The following is a 20,513-nucleotide window of genomic DNA, read 5'->3' as shown; positions in this document are numbered from 1 at the left end:
TGACACATTGGAAGAGATCCACAGGTGGTACTAATTATTTCACTTGTGACCTGGAAAACCTGCACTGTTAGGGGTACTGATGACTAGGGTTGGGAAACAGTTCCCTAGGGTGATTGGGTCTGCAAAAAAAAAAAAAAAGTGGATTCCCCCCACCAGTTATACCCAGCCCAGTGCTGATAGCACTAGGATTTTTTCCACACTCCTGGGCAGTGAGTGTGGGTTAAAAATAATTTTATTTTGTATAAAAGCATTTTGTCCCTGGTGCACTGCAGGTCCCAGCATGCTCAGGCTGTCATTAAGTCTTTGTGCATGCTGGCGCTTGCAGTTCTACAAGCACCAGCATACCTATGGATGCCAGGGCATGCTGGCACTTGGGGAACCACAAATGCCAGCATGCCCTGGCACCCAGGGCAAGCTGGGATCTCTAGGGCACCAAGAAAAAATACAGAAACCAGACGATGCAGGATTAGCTCTGAAAAGCTTCTCGTGCAAAATGAGGTCTTACGGCATTAGACATATTTATAAAATGGGAATTTACCATGGCTGAACTCAAGTGCTAAGCCATCGTATGCGGATCTTCCCTCTCCCTTCACCTGCCCTCTCTAGCTGCCCATTGAGCTTACTGAGTTACTGTGCTTACTGTTTACTGTACTGTGCTGTCTCACCTTGTATTGTAATTCGTTTGTCTCTGTATGGCGCTACGGACACCTAGTGGCGCCCTATAAATAAAAATTAATAATAATTAATAATAATAAGCTAAAGCTGGGGGAAATCTCCATGTTATAATTACGACTAATGCTATGTCATGGTTTGCAAGAAAACACTTTAGCCACATGGACGAGGTGGCCGAGTGGTTAAGGCGATGGACTGCTAATCCATTGTGCTCTGCACGCGTGGGTTCGAATCCCATCCTCGTCGAGTAGCATTTTATTATTGTTTATTGCATCTAACAATTGTTTTTAACATGTGCAGTATAATAGTTTATTACTAGTATGTGGTGTCACGACTACTTCGAGTGATCTTGACATTTCATTTCAATTGCTAGATGAACAAGAATTACATAACAATGAAATATGGATTTTTACTGTAACCTATCCTCCTCCCAATTAGTAAAACAATAGTGTTGCCGTACATGGGCACTCCATGTCTTGGTGGAAACTCTCCCTTGCCAGTACTCCCATGATCCTCCAGGTCTCACAGCCCAGAGTTTAAGTGCAATCTTCTGCAGAAGTTCAAACAGTTGTATCAACAAACTGTATTTGCAGTTTGCTACTAAACTCCAGGACGTGAACCCTGGAAGACCATAGGAATACAGGCCCTGTCAGGGTTGAATATACCACAAATGTTTGTACTACGTGCACAGGAAGTCCTGATTCTGCAGACTGGGGGGAGGGGGCAGAATAAACATTTCCTCAGAGTTCTTCTTTAACACAGGCAGCTGCCAGATGGTGGGTGAGTTGCAGGTGCCTGTAATCTGGAAAACCAAGCAACCAGAGTTATAGCATTTTTACCAGTAATGGAGGCAAACCACAGCCCAGAAAATCAAACTTTGTCTATAAGAAAAACTGCCCTTAATAAAATATTTGAATACCATACCATCATAGTCTAATCACTTTTATTTTTATAAATTAGCTGTCATTTTAATATAATATTGAATTATTGTATATCTGCCCTCCCAACATTTGAAATGACTAAGATGGGCTATGCCTCCTCCAAGACGTCACACTAGTGTCTGTTCACATCCCTATGAGTGTGGCCATGCCCCATGAGCATGTCTAGTGCTTCTGAAGCACACACTGCTCCCCTAAAAGCACCCTTGACTTCCCACACAAGCAAGCCACATGCCTTATGGTGATTGGGTACATACTGCCCAACTTCCGGGCCTGTTGGGTCAAACGTGCCGACTGTGGGACAACAGGACAGTCCTCACAAATCTGGGCTGTCCAGCCAAAATCTGGACAATTTGGGGTTATATCTTGGACTCTAATTTAATATTTATTGGAGAAAAAGGGACCTATTTGTTAATTAAAACTGAAACATCTCTAGCAGAAGTGTAATAGGTTGAGTAGTAGCATGCTCAATTTAATACCACCTGTTTTATGAAAGGCAATTAGGTTTTCTGCCTTCCCACTCTTCTCAATACAGCCATTCCTTCATTATGACAATGTGCATCTAAGTGTCACACCATATTGCGATCACTAGGAGGCTGGAGTAGAAGATTAACTACATACAACTAACTCACTAGTGGTTAACTCAAAGCTGATTCAGAGACAAGCCTAACAGTAGTGAGGAGAGGTGGATCCAATCTTTAATGGCCCGGACGTGACCTACAAACCACCCTCTTTATATAAATAATAACCTTATATGGTAAACATATAGGATATTCTGAGAGAATAGGAAACTATGTTAAAAAGCGAGTATAATGGTGCAGTGGTGACAGCAGAAAATACTGGGGTGTAATAACTGGTAATTGTACATGATAGAAATGAGCAGGATCTAGAAAGATCCACATTATCTCTGCCCCATCACCCTAATGTCAGAGTATATGTGAGATGAAATAACAAAAAGTGAACTCGACAAGCATGGGATTCAAACCCACGCATGCAGAGCACAAGGGATTAGCAGTACATCGCCTTAACCACTCGGTCACCTCGTCACTTAGGTGCTAGATTTTTTTGCAAAGAATAAGTCGTCGCCAAAGAGAGCCAACTTACATTCCCATTCCCCTACCTGGATTCCTGCTATGTTAGGTTTGGCCATAATCGCCTGCGCAAAAGCTTCTATGCATAAGGCGAAAATCAACTGTGAAAGTAGACATCTCTGTCTAGGCAAATTCAAAATATCGAATGACCCAGACAGCGAGCCGAAGGGGAATGAATTGAGTATCAGAGTTGTGTGAAGACACCAAGGAATCAGACCCATGTATCTCAACATAAAGAGGTATGAGAGATACCCCTAACTAACCTCACTAACAAAAACAGTATAGTGAACAGCATGGCCAAGTAATAACAGTATCAGACAGATCTCACCCATTTGTAAGGGAATGTTCAGTTGCAGATCTTCTTTATAAAGAAAACACATCAAGGTTCTCCCGCCGTAGGCGGCAACAGTAGATGAGTCAGTTGTCAAAGTAGTAGACAGCACAGATAAAGAAGTGGGGGGAGACAGTCAAGGATCCCCAGGGGGACACGGGCTCCTTTCCTTCCTCATTCTCGTTTTCAGGCATTGGACTGTTTGCCATTGTGCCTCTCTAGACAAAGAAGGTAGGGACTCTAACTGGTGAAGGGAATCAGACCAGCCTGGAAGGTTAATCATAGGGATATCCAATGAGGCACAGGCCAGTTACAGTTCATATGGATATTTAGAGTAAATGATTTTCCATCTTGAGATACCTAAAGGTGAAGTGGGAAACCCCAGCAATACTTTTTTGTTATTGTTATCATAGATTTACAAAATGCCACAGTGCTCTGCAGCACCATACAATAGGCAATATAGAACATACATAAAACAGGGACATACAAGGCAGACAAAATAAATTCAGACATGAAAACAAAGGGTATGGAGGACTCTACTCATTAGAGAACTTATATTTTAAGTGGAAGAGGGCCCAGCTGAAACAAAAGAAGTGAGTGTGGCTCAGAGTGGAAAGTAGGATGGTTGTCAAGGTGTATCAGTGTGAATAGTATTATCATAGTATTATCTGGGATAAGGTAAGCTCAAAAAAAAAAAAAAAAGAGATGGGCTTTCAAAGAGCTTCTAAAGCTTTGAAGACTGTGGGAATTCCATAAGTGAGGAGCAGCACAGGAGACGTCTTGTAGGCGGGAGTGAGAGGTGGTTACCAGAGAGGAGACAAGGTGCAGGTCAGTGGTAGATCTAAGTGGGTGGGAGGGAGAGTATTTTGATATGAGATTTGAGATGTATGAAGGGGTGATGTTTTTGAGGGCTTTGTAGGTAAGGGTGAGTAATTTGAATCGGATTCCAGAGGACACGGGAAGCCAGTGTACAGATTTGCAAAGTGATACAGCAGATGTGAAACAATGAGAGAGGAAGAACAGTCTTGCAGCAGCATTTATGGATTAAAGTCAGAAGTCCATGGCAGTGTCAGGGCAGTTGTGTAGCTGGCGTCACCAGTGTGCTGAATTTGCGCCAGTTCTAGGCCCTGCAATGGGTGTTGACCACACTGGTATGTGGGTCAATATTTTGTGCAAAGCAACGTCTCTCTGTCAGTACTCTCGCCTCAGCTGCAGCAATAACTAGTATTCTGGCGGTGACATCCGTATGAGAGAGCAAATGGACAATTTTAAAGTCAGAAGAGTCAGAGCTCTAATCAGAAGCGACTGTCCATCTTGGCTGCCCAGCCGCGCCATTCTTGGTGCTTTATCTTATTAATAGATCAGTTAGTTATAACTTAAGTGCACTTTAGCTATGCCATGTGGTCAGTAGAAGAAAACCCTACCAGTTGTATTACCATCGCATCATGAGGTCACATGGAGTTGTCAGGCATAGCATGTTTATCATGTCTTCTTCATCATCTGCACTACTCTAATCCAGAAAAAATATAGGCCAAGAATCATGCAAACAAGTGATGCTTTAGCTGCAATCAACTGCTCTGGTCTGTAATGTAGAGTCTAGTATGTATTGAATATCTTTTGACAGATTTGGTATAGCAAATTTAAAGAAAACCTGAGTGTTAAAAAAAAGTTCTTAACTTAAAAAAGACACCTGCCCCCAATGTGATTTGAACATGCAATCTTCTGATCTGGAGTCAGATGCGCTAGCGTTGTACCACGAGGTCACTGGCAACAGTGCTTGACCAATGAATCTCATAAACTAGCCATAATTCAATCAAGTTATGTGCCATTGGTTCATACGTGATTTATCTTTTCAAATATATTAGGAAAAGAGGGTTGTTTCCACATATATCACATATTTGTTATCCCTGCTAATGTTATAAGTCGAAGAAGAAAATAAAAAACAGTAAATATAATTATTCGTGTTTAATTTGAGCATAATTCGCAGCATAAAAATGCAAAAATTGCAGCAAAATGATAACATTACATTTAGCAGAGCTCCTCACTGTGACTACAGAATAAAAGTCTTAGTGGTCATGTTTATAGCCGTAAGAGTTTTCACCCTTTCATAAATATGCCCCTGTAAACAATATAAACACAGCTGAGGGCAGCAAAGGAAGATACAACAAACACGCTCTTTTCATCAAGCCCACCCAATGTGAGGAACGGGTCTAGTGACCTACTTTGATAAATTGGTGTGCTCCTCTGGAGGTGATGGTAATGGACTTTTTATACCTTGCCTATGTGTTGAGTTTGAATTTCACATCTGATGAAGGAATTGCTAACAAAGCATCCCTAACCATTATATAATTGTTCCTGCCTTCCTGAATAGTAAAAAGGCCTAAGAGCCCATTTGCCCCAGCTGTTATCCTGATGTTCCTTTGTAAGCTTCTTTGTTCAGCTCTAATTGTTTGACAGAGATACTATTGCTGTTTCTGGAGGACAGTATCTAGAGTTCATAAATTTAAACATTACCTCTGCAATTTTCCCTGTAGAATACCCATTACTTTGTCTGACTGAAGACAACTCTGCCTTTGTAGGATACTCCATTTGTTATTTTCCTGTCATGGCAGCAGACTGTCCAGATATCCCAAAGCAGGAGATAAGGCAATCTTTCTTAGTTCAATATCACCTGTTTTATTCTTACGTACATGGCAATGCAAGAAGGTTTTCTGCCTTCTTAATCTACTCAGTACAGCCCATTCTTTCCTCCTCATCATGTACATCTATGGGTCACACCACATTTCGATCACCAGGACAGGTTCCTGGAGTAGGAAGATTAGCTACATACAGCTAACTTACTGGTGGTAACTCAAACCTGACTCAGAGACAAGACTAATGCTAGTGAAGACAGGTGGAGCCAATCCCAAGAGAGGACATTGCCTGTGGACCACTGTAAGCTACTTTATTTAGAGTTATTCCACCCTGCGCACTTTATGGTCCACACAACTCTTCAGTCTTTGTAGACTTTAGGACTGTCTTGCTTATATGGTTCTATTTTGGGTGTGTAATGATTTTTATCATAATTGTCACTCACCAGACTGTGAGTGCTACTTCTCGTGTGTTTAGGAACCGTGGCCGTCCGCCATCCTGAGGGTCTGCGCATGTGCAGCCCTTTCAAGCCTTCAGTACCTGTTGCTTTTCATTAATTGGCTGATCAGGCAACACTCCCTATTTAAAGCACCTGAGGTCAATACCTTGTTGCCTGATCTTGGAGTCTCATTCCTATGAGCCTCTGAAGGTGTTCCTGTGTTTCCTCGTGTATTCAGCTCCTGCTGATTCCTGTTATTCGTTTGTGGTTTCCAGACCACTTCAACTCTCCTGTGTTCATCGTGTCTGCAGCCAGCTAATTCCTATCCGCTGCCTCCGTTATTTCTACAGAGTTCCTACTCACTTCAACTCTCCTGTGTTCATCGTGTCTGCACCAGCGGATTCCTATCCGCTGCCTCCGTTGTTTCTACAGAGTTCCTACTCACTTAAACTCTCCTGTGTTCATCGTGTCTGCGCCAGCTGATTCCTATCCGCTGCCTCCGTTGTTTCTACAGAGTTCCTACTCACTTCAACTCTCCTGTGTTCATCGTGTCTGCACCAGCTGATTCCTATCTGCTGCCTCCGTTGTTTCTACAGAGTTCCTGCTCACCTCAACTCCCCGGTGTTCATCGTGTCTGCAGCCAGCTGATTCCTATCCGCTGCCTCCATTGCTTCTACAGAGTTCCAGCTCATCTCAACTCTCCTGTGTTCATCGGGTCAGCGCTCCGCTGCTACCATCTCTGCTACTGGAGTTCAGACCGCCTCAACTCTCCCGTGTTCTTCATGTTCCAGTTCCTTTTACTACTGCTTCCAGAGTATTGCCTCGTTCATGCTGGTTTACTTGCCGTGCGCTGCACCAACTTGATTACCGCTTCCACCTTCCAGTGGTCTCTCCTCCTGCCGGCCTTCAGCCGTTCAGGTATCCCTGCACATCTCTCTGACAGCCTGCTCTCCTGAACCGCGGTATGCATACTTCTCATTGACTTTGCTTGTGATTGCATATCTAGCTGGACTGAGTTGTGTTCTCCTCCGGAGTCCTTTATCCATTGAGACTATCGCTACCATTGACTTTGTTTCCTATTTGCCTGGATTGTTATTGTGACTTTGTATACTTTAGCAGTGCTGCTCTGTTATCATTGTATTGTGATATCATCGTGGGATCAAGTCCTGTGTGCCCGTGTATACTCTGCATAGCATTCATCTCCTCGTGCTCTCCTCACATATATATTGCAGTGGTATAACTTGCTATATGCAGACCACTGATTCCTGTTCCCTGTGACACCAGTTTCCAGTATCCTCTCACATAGCAGTGGTACAACTTGCTATCTGCAGACCACTGACTTCCCTGTTATCTATCTCTAACCTGGATTCCATTCCTTCACCTAGACAGCGGTACAACTTGCTATACGCAGACCGCTGACTCTCACTGCCTCCTCGCTACCTCTGGACATTCCTCCTCACTATAGCAGTGGTACAACTTGCTATACGCAGACCACTGACTATCCTCATGTTTCCTTGTCCATCTGGTTCCTCGTGTACAGTTATATACTCATTACCAGTGCTGCTAGTCATAGACTTTTCCTGAGCATTCTCTCACCATCTGCTGTTCCTCCTGTTCTGTTGTCACCCTGCTACCAGAGTACCTATTACCACCTATATTACTCTGGTAAGCCACCATCTGGTGATTGCCTGGGCAAAGACTCCTAGTGCCCGTGACAATAATTCTATGAGTGTGGCCAGAAATGAACTTCTCCAAAGAGGTACAAAAGGATGGTGCAAAACGCGTCATGTTATCAGTATAGGAACGATCCACGATCTCTGCCAGCATGCAACTGTGTATGGTCAATCCTCTTTACCTTCACTCTAGAGTGGCCTTAACACAGCTTTCCAATGTAGTCAGGGCCAGACGTTATTAGCCATCAGTTTTAAAAGCAACAATATGCGATCAACTTGAGAATTTTTAGATGGTGTGGGGATATATGTTGGCAGATACTAAAATAGGTTTGTCCATATTTAAAAAAAAAAAACATTTAAGCATGCATCCCAGTGTCAAGGGCACCTCATTGTATGCAGGTCCTAAGCTTACCTATATGCTACAAACACCCAAACACCATTAAAATGCAATTAAAATCAGATGCACTCACCTCCCAGGTATAGGGACTTACATCTAGCAAGTGCTGGCTTGCAAGCCACACCCAAAAGCCATAGAAGAAATAAGCCTGCGCTTTTCAAACAGACAGTCAAATGTTGACATAAATCACTATATTTACAATGGCAATACAAGCGCAGAGTTCAAGCTGGGGGAAATCCTCATGTTATAAATATGACTAATGATATGTCATGGTTTGCAAAATTAACCTGTTATAGGGATGAGGTGGCCAAGTGGTTAAGGATTAAGGTGGTTAAGGAGTTTGAATGCAATCTTCTACAGAAGTTCAAACAGTTTTGTCGACAATTAGCATTTCCATTGATTAATCAATGGAAATTAACGGCATTACATTGAAGATCATGGAATTTCAGGCCCTGTCAGAGTTGATGATCCCACAAATGTTGGGATCCCATGCACGGGAAGTCCTGGTTCTGCTGACTGGGGGGAAATAAACATTTCCTCAGGGTTCTTCTTTAGATCAGGCAGCTATCGGATGGTGCTTGAGTTGCAGGGAAGGTGCCTGTAATAAGGCAAACCGAGGCACCAGATGTATATAAATTTAAATCTGGATTAGGTAACATTTTTGTCAGGAAGGAGGCAAACCCCAGCCCAGAAATTCAAACTTTGTCTATAAAAAAGTCTATAACCTACTGAGCTAATAGACCTACCCAAAACGGATCTTATAATAGCTGGCTTAGTTCTATAGGGGTCATTTACAAAGCGGCAGGAAAGTGCAAATACCGTTTTGCAACATGATGCAGCTGTTTTTGCATCCGAATAAATGATAAGTGCGTAGATTAATCAAAATGATGGCGGAGAAATCTTTTTCCAGCATTTTATGCGGGAAAGAACTTGTCAAGGCACAGTTCTACCAATATAAAATCACCGTGTAATCAGCCATACACCAGAGGTACTGGCATTTCTAAATCCACAGTAACCACGTAATTGTGTAATGGTTCACTTAAGGAAAACAAGTGTATTTATAGGGTAATGGAATCAGTTTTATTGAAATTAATAGTATGCAGGTGGGACCCAACGGTCAGTATCAGTCTAATTGTGCTTCTAAAAATGAAGATACAGTGCAACCATCTTCTTAAATCACAGTCCATGCATTTAGGGGTAGAGAACGTGTTCCCCTAATGTCTATCCAAACGTCCAATGTTCAGAATATCAAACTACCAATGTAGGTGCCAAAAGTCCAATTATGATTGTTCAGATAATAGTACAATCCTAAAAGCAATGTATATTTCATCAATGGACAAAGTAATAGCTTGCTTCAAAGTCTGTGCTCAATACGGTCTTCCTATTAATTATGGCAATAGTCGCTGCACTGATGTAACAATAAAGCAGAAGCAGATGGTATTCAGAACGCAGGTGAGGGTAACTCACCCTATGATGTCTTGATCCTCCAAGACACTGGCGTCCTTCCGTTTGGTCCGTGCGCTTGTTCTGCCTTCCAGGGGCCTGATTCATTAAGGATCTTAAATGGAGAGGTATCTTATTTCAGTCTCCTGGACAAAACCATGTTACAATGCAAGGGGTGCAAACTAGTTTTCTGTTTTGCACATAAGTTAAATACTGACTGTTTTTTCATATAGCACACTAAGGGGCACATTTATCAATCTTTTCATAAAGTGAAAAATAGTTTTCAATCCTTATCGCATTGATAAGGATTAAACTATTTCTCAGATTTATGAAAAACGGAACACAGAAACAGCAGTTCCGATAAACTGATGTTTCTGTGATAAAAAAATCATACTTACCCCCCTCTTTGGAATGCGCTGTCTCCGGATATCCTCCAGGTCTTCTTCGCTCCTCTTCATACATCAGTTGCGCATGTGCATTTCTTCGAACTGCACATGCGCACAAAGATCTCCGCTCTGTCTCTGCAGAGAGCGAGCGGTGAGTGACAAGGAGGGATCATGTGATCCCTCCACACATGCGCTGTCCAGCTCTGCTCTTCTGAGTAGTGCTGACAGCATTGGAAGTTTTCATTTATAATAATGTATGCCAGCTGGCGTACATTAACATGACAAGTTTCCAAAAAAAAGTTTTTTCGTAACTTGTTAGATTGCGGCCGGGAGCAGTCACCATACTGTAGAATGGTGACTGCTCCCAAAAACGAAAAGGAATGCAAAGCAGCAGATATCCATGATCCACGGTTCTGTTCGTTGCGCATACGCATGTGGTGGTATCCAGATGTCAATAGAGCAGTGCCGATTGCAACTGATAGCAGGGAAAATAAGCGTAGTCCAAATGCAAATGGTTTGAATGAGTGTGAATTAACGTGTTTCAGCTTCAACTCGGGAAGTTTTCCTAAGGGATACAGTTCTGCCAATGCATTTAAATAATTTGAGACTATAAATGACACTAGAATATAAGATTGCCCTAATATCGACTTACTCTCATGTCTTATTAAATACATGCATGAAGTTTGAAAGGAGCAGTGTTTTGAGAGAAAATCATTGTGTGGAGTATATTAATCTATAGATGTAGCAAAATATCTCAAGGGATTAAGGGGTTAAGGATATGACTTTTTCTTTTAGTAATGGGACTTCACAGATTCCCTCACTAGCCAAGCCCTGGTCTGTTACCATGCCTTTCTGTCTGGCCATAACTGGTTCTTCCACAAAGAAGAACTGGCTTTACAACATAGTAAAGAAACAATACTGTGTCCGCAGAACACTTTGCTGGTTTTGTTGTTAAATGCTGTCCGCGTGTAGTCTCTTCATTTCAACGTTATGAGTCCCACCCGGCCTAGCCTCGATAAGGAGGAAGGTATTTAAATTTACTCCAATTCTATCTATATCTGACTTGCTTTTTTTTTGTCTGATTACCCTTTATCTTAAAACTTTCTTTTCTAGTAATCCATGATATTTTCTTATTTTCTCCCCCTAGTCCTTTCCTATTTACTCTGATATTCAACACATATACCTTTCCATGTGTTATTTAGTGTTGTAGTGATGGCTTTCAGGGACAGGGGACCATCTTAAGCCACCAGAGAACATAGTCTTCTTTGTATACTGGCCAACAGAAAGCGTTTTTGTATTCCAGCCACCAGCAATATCTCTGCATTGTAAACCGGTCTCATTGTAGACTAGTCAAAAATGGGTTTCCACTAGATGGTAGTAACATGAGATTGTCCTGTACTAGAAAACTATTTAAAATGGCTAATTTTTCTTAAATTTGTATGGATTGTGCCAAGTTGCTGTCTTGTATATGTTACACCTTTTGCCTTTATGACTTTCAACAGACAAGTCTTTATTTAGACACTTATTATATCTACTGTACAGTTATTTTTATATTGGTCAGGTTTGTTTCCTGATTTAAATGGTAATAGTGTTTGTTGAGCACATGTGTTTTAAACACGTGTGTATGTTTGAGTGTGTTTGAAGGGGACATTTTCTACGTTGTCTCAAACAGCAAGCGCGTTGGGTTAGATTTGCTGAACATTCTAAAAAGGTAAAGTGGAGGTGTTGCCCATAGCAACCCTTCAGATTCTAGCTATCATTTTCTAGAATGCACTAGATAATTGGTAGCTAGAATCCACCGGTTGCTATAGGCAACACCTCTTCATATCTTGTTTTAGAAATATTGTAAATCTGTCCCTTAGGCTCACCACTGGGTAGGGGAACAGGCATTTTCTGTAATGCACAGAGATATATGTATATTAATCTCTATAACACACTATTTCTGGGGCAGTAAAATATACATCAGTTACCAGAGAGTAAAAAGTCCTTTTTATACTCTAGTATTCATATCCACAACCTACGGACAACAAGACAATTAATCAGATATATATGCCCAGTGCACCGGTCTTTTACACCTCCCCTTTTGAGAATTAATTTTAGGCACTATAGGCAATTTTTTCTCTGTATTTTCGTTACTAAATATTAAGAGATGAATGTACAAAATATTTTTAATATAGGACTTTACTTAATTCCATTGGAGGTGTCATTAAGACTGCTGCTGAAATCACTAATACTCAAATGCATTTGAAATCGAATGCACTCACCTGTCAGGTATAAAGGCTGACATGTGACAAAGAGCTGTTTTAAAACCACACCCAAATAGCCCTCTATAGGCTGGATGGACAACTTTAGGCAATATTTGCAAAGAAATTTGAAATTAAATAATCCTCTGCTCAGTTATTCCCGTACTGTCCAGGGTTCCAGCTCATGGCAATATAAATGTCCTATATGTAAACAAATTAAGTGGTCGTTATCAGCTCTTATTCTTTTGCAATTCTGTAAGTATTTAGCAAATTGTAAGTATGAGGTATTGGTTCAAATTATGATCAGAACATTTAAGCTTGGAACCCAATGTCAAGGGTCCTCACGTTGCAAGTCGTACACTAACATCTATGCCTCAAAACAGTATCCTTTATAACCACTAGGTTCCTCTAAGAGATGCTCAAACTGTTCCATCAAGTTCAAAATTCACTAGAATCAGGATGGTTTGTCTCAAACTTGTTCTAGTTTCACTCGTTATTAGGGGTTGGCTTGTTTTTCGCAAGTTAACCTAAATTCTCAAAGATCAAGTTTAAAGTTCAAATTTTAACTAGACAATGAAAATAGAGATTATGATAACAATGGTGGTGGAATGGTTGTAGTAATGGACTTACTGAAGGCCCAACTTGATAAAATCCAGACTAACATTTGATAAATAAACCAATCTCTCCTTTACTGTCATTCTCAAGATCTACATGTCATATAACTACAACCCCCAAACTTCTTATGAAATCTGAGACTGACTTGTTCAACTTTTTTGACATCTCTCTCTTGGATATTATTTGATAGCCAACTTTAGTATTCCCTCAGACAATACAAACGTGATTTGTTATGTGTTATTACTGGTTGGTCCATGGTATTGATTAATTCCAGTGTTTGATCTTACCAATATCAAATACTGCATGAATAACAATTATGGAGGTGACACCATGGGGTTGGTTGTCCACTACAACCCAACTATAACGAAAAGTTCCTTATCTTTAGCAGTGATTTTGACCTTGTTTAACTCTAATATACTTTAAGATCTCTATAACCAGTTAAAACTGTATTGAAGTGTAGTGTATATAGTATTGCTTGGTAGCAGGCTCAAGGTGTCTCCCGATTTGATTAATGGTGGCTGGTACCCCATTCACGGCCCGCAAGTTAACAAGAGAACTTGTTTGGAGGCACCACGCAAAGAGAGATCTTCGAAGAGCATATGTATTAAACATAGACACCCTTCAGAACCAAGCGCTGCCCTCTCTCTGGTCGCAATAAATGGTCAATAATCCAGAACATGCAGATCTCTGGACTGCAAAAATGGAATTGTACAAAATTATAGAATTAAATAAGCCCTCATATATAACATATCTGGAGGAATACACTTAAAAGTCTTGTAGTCAAGTGACTTTTGCAAACAGGTTCATGCTGGTTTTTGTGTAATGTGTACAAAAGGCACTCATGCTCCAAAAGTCTCTTGTTCCCTGTCAGGGATTACTAACAGCCAGGTGGATAATTATAGGCTTGTAATTCTCTTCTGGTTTTATTGGACTTTTTCATGTAGAAACGTATGCCATACGAGTTGGCAGAGGTAGTGTGAATAAAGTGCAACAAGCAGCTTAGACATCTTGCTTCGTTAATGATTATATGAAGGATGGCTGTGAACTTCATACAAACTATTTAATGATCATGATTCCACAGTTCCAAACCACAAGACATGTGATGAAACATCACAATCTAGCAAATAAAACTAGATAAGTCATTATAACCAACAAAACAGTCACCTGGCACTAAGAAAATTTTATTTAAAAATTAAAAAACACTCAATGGAATCAGATAACGCAGCTGTATAAGGATGGTGTCACATCCCAAAACAGAAAATATCAAATAAAAAAATAATAAGACAGCGCTGAAAAATGATTCCAGAGTAGTGAATCTCCCTCGATAATTTATCTGAGTGATGAGTTAAATATTTATCCAAGGCAATATGGAATACAATACAACGTTTTAATAACAATAAAAAATCACATACTTCAGTATCAAAAAGGTATATACAACTTCAGAAATGAACAGTAGAGAGATGTATACATTAATTGGAAACAATTGATCGTTACACCAAGTGCAACGCCAATAGAACTAATATAGGATGTACAGACCATCAATCATATTAACAATTGATCACTAGTGAGAACCGTGATAGAAGTAAAATAAATCTCTTTGAATTTGTATGGCATAAACAGATCTTAGCTAGTTCCCATTTCCAGAGAAAAGCGTTTAAAATATCCTAATTCTTTTGTAGACATTTGGGACTAGTATATTAACTCCTCCATAAGACAAATAACGTTCCAGATAGAATACATTGGTAGCCGTAGATAAAGCAAATGTAATGAACGGAGCTTAGGTGATATTGCTAGAGGTTCAGTCAAGTGTATAATATGGCAGGAGAAACCCCCCGCAGTTCCTCCGATATCTCTCCTCCAGAGAACTGACACTTTGTGTCTAATGAGGTATACACGTAGCCATCCAAACAAATAAAACTACTGAAGCCACAGAGATTTGCCAGGGATTGAGATGGATCTGGGAGAAAATAGCAAAATATGCACTCACAGTCTCTCCGGTGTCGCTCCACACAGATCACAATCTCACGCTGGCTCTCCGCTGGCTCTCCGATTCACGTTTGGCTATAATGAGCTCCTATTGATGTTGCAGGTGCGCACCTGTATAGATTCCATGTAACAGAAAACCGGCTGAAAAGAGTTCCTGTTGTAGATAGTCTAATCCGTTCGGAAGACAGTAAATAGGTGTAGAATCAGATGAATTGTAGGCAACGCGTTTCGTCCACCACCTGTGGACTTTCTCAAGCCTCTTAAACTTCCATACCTCTGATTCCTTAAATGCATCTCTGATTCCGATCTCATTGGATATCACACATTCATTGCCTAATTAGGCTTAATGGTAGCACTCCCCTTCGGTGAGTATCATGAAGGAGTAATCTCTATTCTTTTTTGTTGTTTGTTTTTTGTATTTTTTGTATTTTGTATTTTATATTTATATAGAGTTTATATCTTCTCATCTCTTTCTATTAAAAACTATCAAGACATGACTATCAAGAAGATTATCGGGGATAATTTCAGGTTTCTAAAGCAAGATAATATCCTGCGGGACTTGATAGGAGAGAGACCTAATATTGTATTTAAAAAGAATTGTAATTTAAAGAATTTTTTGGCTCCTAGTTTCTTTAAACCTGAAATGAAGTTAAACATAGAACCATCCTGGATACCATCAAAACCTGGAGGTTGCTTCAGGTGTAATAAGAAAGTCTGCCTTACGTGCAAATATATTGTCAATGGGGCAAAAGAAGTTATATCCACCACTAATAAGACAGAATATAAAATCACACAATTTATTAACTGTGAAACAATTTATGTGGTTTACGTGTTGAAGTTCCTGTGTGGCCTTCAATACGTGGGAAGGACTACTCGCCCATTAAAAAATAGATTTAGAGAGCATCGTTTAAACATCATCAAAGGAGTCTTGACACATGGGGTTTCCAAACACTTCGCTGAGAAGCACAACAGCGATCCATCTCATATCACCCTTATAGGATTAGAGAAAATAGAGTGTACTTTTAGGGGGGGTGATAGATATAGCAAACTGTGCCGGAGTGAGGCTATGTGGATTTTCAGATTGCAAAATATGTATGGAACGTTATTTGTCTTATGGAGGAGTTAATATACTAGTCCCAAATGTCTACAGTAGAATTAGGATATTTTAAACGCTTTTCTCTGGAAATGGGAACTAGCTAAGATCGGTTTATGCCATACAAATTCAAAGAGATTTATTTTACTTCTATCACTGACCATTACGGTTCTCACTAGTGGTCAATTGTTAATATGATTGATGGTCTTTACATCCTATATTAGTTCTATTGGTGTTGCACTTGGTGTAACGATCAATGGTTTCCAATTAATGTATACATCTCTCTACAGTTCATTTCTGAAGTTGTATATACCTTTTTGATACTGAAGAATGTGATATTTATTGTTATTACAATGTTGTATTGTATTCCATATTGCCTTGGATAAATATTTAACTCATCACTCAGATAAATTATCGAGGGAGATTCACTACTCTAGATAAGTCATTATGGTAACTAACTGTGACTTGAAAATGTAACTTTTTATTAAAAGAAAAATATATATTTTTTGGTGATTCTTTAAAAAAATAACTTTAATAAAAATAACATTATCCAAAAAACAAAAAATGCAGGAGAGAGGGAAGTCAGTTGTTTGTTCTCATCCACAGAGAAGCTACTACAACCCAACAAAGAGGAGAGCAGAAGCAATGTATACCATCCAACTCACCATTACATTATACTAATAATGTATAATGAATGCTGTGCACCACACCACAAAATCTAAATAAGCACCTACAGTCAGGTTTGGTATACTATACCTATAGACAATAATATTACATTTCTAAAATTATATGGCAGTCCACCACCAGCAATCAGAAATAAGGATGTAATGTAAGTGAAGTAGACAAAAGTATTTAAACATAAATGACAAATGGTGACAAAGCTGACATGTTAAGGGTGTCTAAATCGGATGAAGGATCTTCAGCTATGGGAATAGGAGGCATGGGTAAGGGCATCATTTTAACTCCCACATGTCTTAGGTGCATCACATCCCTCTTCAAACTGAGGAACCAGATTAGATAAATACGGTAAAGAGAGGAAAGTTAGGATTCATGGGTTCTGATCCCACTCACTGCTGAAGATCAGTTTCTAACAGTGTCCACAACCAGTAATGCCAATTCTGAAGCTATTTCTGAAGCATCTGGCTCTTGCTACTTCGTCTACATCCATGGGTTTGCTGAATTAGAGGCAGTGAAAGTGATGGCCGAGGTAGGGAAACTAGAGAGGAATCTTCAGGTGACAGCTTAGCTTTACTGGAGCCAAAACAATGACCAGGACTTGAGTGACAACCTGCTAATTCAGATGCTCTCTTGTGACTCCTTCAACATCTACAAGGTGCTAAGCAAGAGGTGGGGATTCCTCTACTTCCACCTCGTGAATAAATTTATATGAAACATCTTCCTTACCTACCTAGCACATTTCAAGGCCTTCCTGCAAATAGCACATTAGGGCAATTGGTCCCATATGTAATCCTGCCTTGCTCTGTACAACTTCACTCTAAGGGATACCTGTACATTTTCTGCATTAGTTAAACTATCTTTCGCCAAAAGCTGTAACACAATCTTTGCCAACAGTGACAATTCAACAGTCAACTCTTAAAGTGGACCATTGCCACTTTTTAACAGAGCTGTGACAGTCTCTGCAAAATGCTTACTCCCGACACATCCTCTAAAACAGTCAAATGTCCATGTGCTGAGGTTGAAGAAGACAAAACTCCTCTCAAGTCAAGCTGTGCCCATATTTCTCCCACTAAATCTGGCAACCCACTAGAAGCATCAATTGGCACCTCAGAGGGGCTGAGGCTGCTCCTACCAGCAGGAGTTAATGCAAATGCTGTTCCTGCTGCTGCCACTGTTCCCTGTAGGCTGCAGTCCAGAAAGTCAACTCAAGTGCTGGTCCTGCTGCTGCTGCCATTCCCTGTAGGCTGTGGATCAACAGGTCAACTCAAGTGCTGGTCCTGCTGCTGCCGCCATTCCCTGTAGGCTGTGGATCAACAGGTCAACTCAAGTGCTGGTCCTGCTGTTACTGATCCCTGTAGACTATGAACCAGAAAGTCAATTCAAGTGCTGGTCCTGCTGCTGACGTGGGTGTGGTATGTTAAAGCAAGCATGACAAAGCCGATACTACTTACCCCGACAGGGATTACCCGACCGTGAGTTTTCCTACATACTTATCAATCTCATTAAATTATTCGTTTAAGTGCACAAATAATACTGTCGGCTTTAAAAGTAACGTCATTTACAGCTGCCGCCCTGTGAGCTCATCGTAATTCTTCAAAATCACTATAATAAACATTCGGATTAACAAGTATGTAGGAAAAGTGGAGTTCGGGTAATCCCTGTAGGGGTAAATAGTATCGGGTTGGTGGTAGTCGCTGAAATGACTACCATCAGCTGATACTATTTCCTGAAGGCTGTGGACCAGTAGATCAACTCAAGTACTGCTCCTGCTGCTGCCACTGTTCATTGTGGGTTGCAGACAGCATCTTTCTTGGGCGTCAACTTCACTCTCATATTCCACCTAAAAGAAACTAATGTTTACACAAGTCCTGGTCTTCCAGAAAAACAAAACACAAATCTAAAATTAAAAAAAGTTGTAATTTTTTAAAGAAAAAACAAGAGTATGAATGAATGTGTTGAAGTCTTGGTGTGTTCCTTTTTGTTTACTTTTATTTATTGTCCACTGGCAGTACCTTTTATACTCATCAATCTCCATCCTACCCTCTTTAAATTGAATCTAAAATGACAAGCAGAAGTCAAATGCATTTGTTGAATGTGCTAGATGTACAGAGACGTGATCATGACGAATGTCAAAAAGACTCGAACAGGTTAGAGGCTTTTTGAACACTCCCGAACCTTCTAGAACAGGCTCAAACTGTGGTCCAAACTTTCCAAGCTCGAATAACAACCAATATTCTGAGATCATATATAAACTGAATATCCTCTTCTGTGACCTTCTTATGCAACCTGTTAATTCTTGCTGATTTCTGATCTTTCAGTTAAAGCCAAGGGATGCTGCCCATGTCCTAAACAAGAGGTCACTGCTCAGCTGGGTGCGACTGTTATTCTAAGATGTTCACTTAACCTGGGCCCCTGGAACTCAAAAACTACAAAACTGGTTTGGGAGAAAAAACTGGAGCCTGATCAGAAAGTTCTGGTGCATTCCCAGAACTGGGATGGAGAAGAGGTCGAGCAGAGTGCTGCCTATGCTGGTAGAACATCCTTGCCCTCATGGAATGACAGGAAAGGTGACCTAGAGTTGCGAGAGGTCACTGCATCTGATTCTGGGGAATACACTTTCTGGATTACTGAGGGCACTGAAGAACAAGAACCGAAATCCATGTGTTGCCAAGTCATCCTAAATATCGATAATGCAGGCAGAAATTGCTGTCAAGGTGTGTCTTCAAATTGTACAACCAGTCTCTACATGCCAGCAGGGGTAGATTAAAAGTGTTAGTAAATTGATGCAAATGTTGGGTAGATGGCTCTTATTTAAACTTATAACACTTTTCTTTGTAATGCCACATATTTTTAGGAGGATTTCCGCAGTATAGGAACATTGAGTCTACAGACACAAATGGAAGCAACATAATAGCAAAAGATCTGGGGCCTGATTCATTAAGAATCTTAACTTCAGAAACTTCTTATTTCAGTCTCCTGGACAAAACCATGTTACAATGCAAGGGGTGCAATTTAGTATTCTTCTTTGCACATAAGTTAAATACTGACTGTTTTTTCATGTAGCACACAAATACTTGATAGCTTATTTGTACACTGAAATTTAAAGTTGATATTTGTGTGCTACATAAAAAAAAAGTCAGTATTTAACTTATGTGCAAAACAGAATACTAATTTGCACCCCTTTCTTTGTAACATGGTTTTGGCCAGAAGACTGAAATAAGAAGTTTCTGAAGTTAAGATCCTTAATGAATCAGGCCCCTAGATTCTAGCGTGATCAAAGCTAAGGGACGGTTTTTCAAATTTTATAAAGGAGCAAGAGTCAATTGTTTTGGGGAACTTCTCTCAATGTGTGTTAATATAAGATCAAACCCAATTATTAGTCTCTGAGTATTTTAATCATGTTTTCTTCTTCCTTTCTAGGTTGTCAAGGAGGAGGAGGACACTAGAAGGACCAAATACATATCATAAATTCTCTTGACCTAGATTTTTTAAAATCTCTGGGCATCGCACCAAACAGACTTTTTTGGACAGCTTTGCACAAGTGTAGACTCGCCAACGTCATACGACTTTCACGGGACACAAAAGCTGATTCCTATTTTTTCCTTGCATAATGAATGTATACATAATATTATATTGTATGGTGGTTGCAGTGAATGAAATGAGACACGAGTCAAGTTAAATGCCAAAATGACCCATTTTGCTTGGCAAGGTCTTGTTCCTTGTTGATAATGCAGCACTCTGATTTAAATAATTGCTGTTCAAATCAAAACTCCATTCCCATTAAACATCTATTATTTAATTCATTCTTGGTCAACTGGTTCCTGCTCTCGGCCATCCCTTTCTTAAAAGCAATTCCTTTGCCACAAGGATGTTCTCTATTTAGTCACAATATAGAAA

At 40.2% G+C, this 20,513-nt stretch overlaps 1 non-coding gene across 1 annotated transcript; it reads left to right on the top strand.

Annotated features, from left to right (window-relative positions):
- Positions 1–836: 836 nt before the first annotated feature.
- On the top strand, positions 837–918 carry TRNAS-GCU (transfer RNA serine (anticodon GCU)). Its single transcript has one exon. It is a non-coding gene; the product is annotated as a tRNA-Ser (tRNA).
- The last annotated feature ends 19,595 nt before the right edge of the window (positions 919–20,513 follow it).

Source organism: Mixophyes fleayi, chromosome 4 (genome assembly GCF_038048845.1).
Source record: "Mixophyes fleayi isolate aMixFle1 chromosome 4, aMixFle1.hap1, whole genome shotgun sequence".
NCBI lineage: Eukaryota > Metazoa > Chordata > Amphibia > Anura > Limnodynastidae > Mixophyes > Mixophyes fleayi.
Note: the sequence above shows the minus strand (reverse complement) of the source record. Positions and strands in the feature narration are given on the sequence as shown.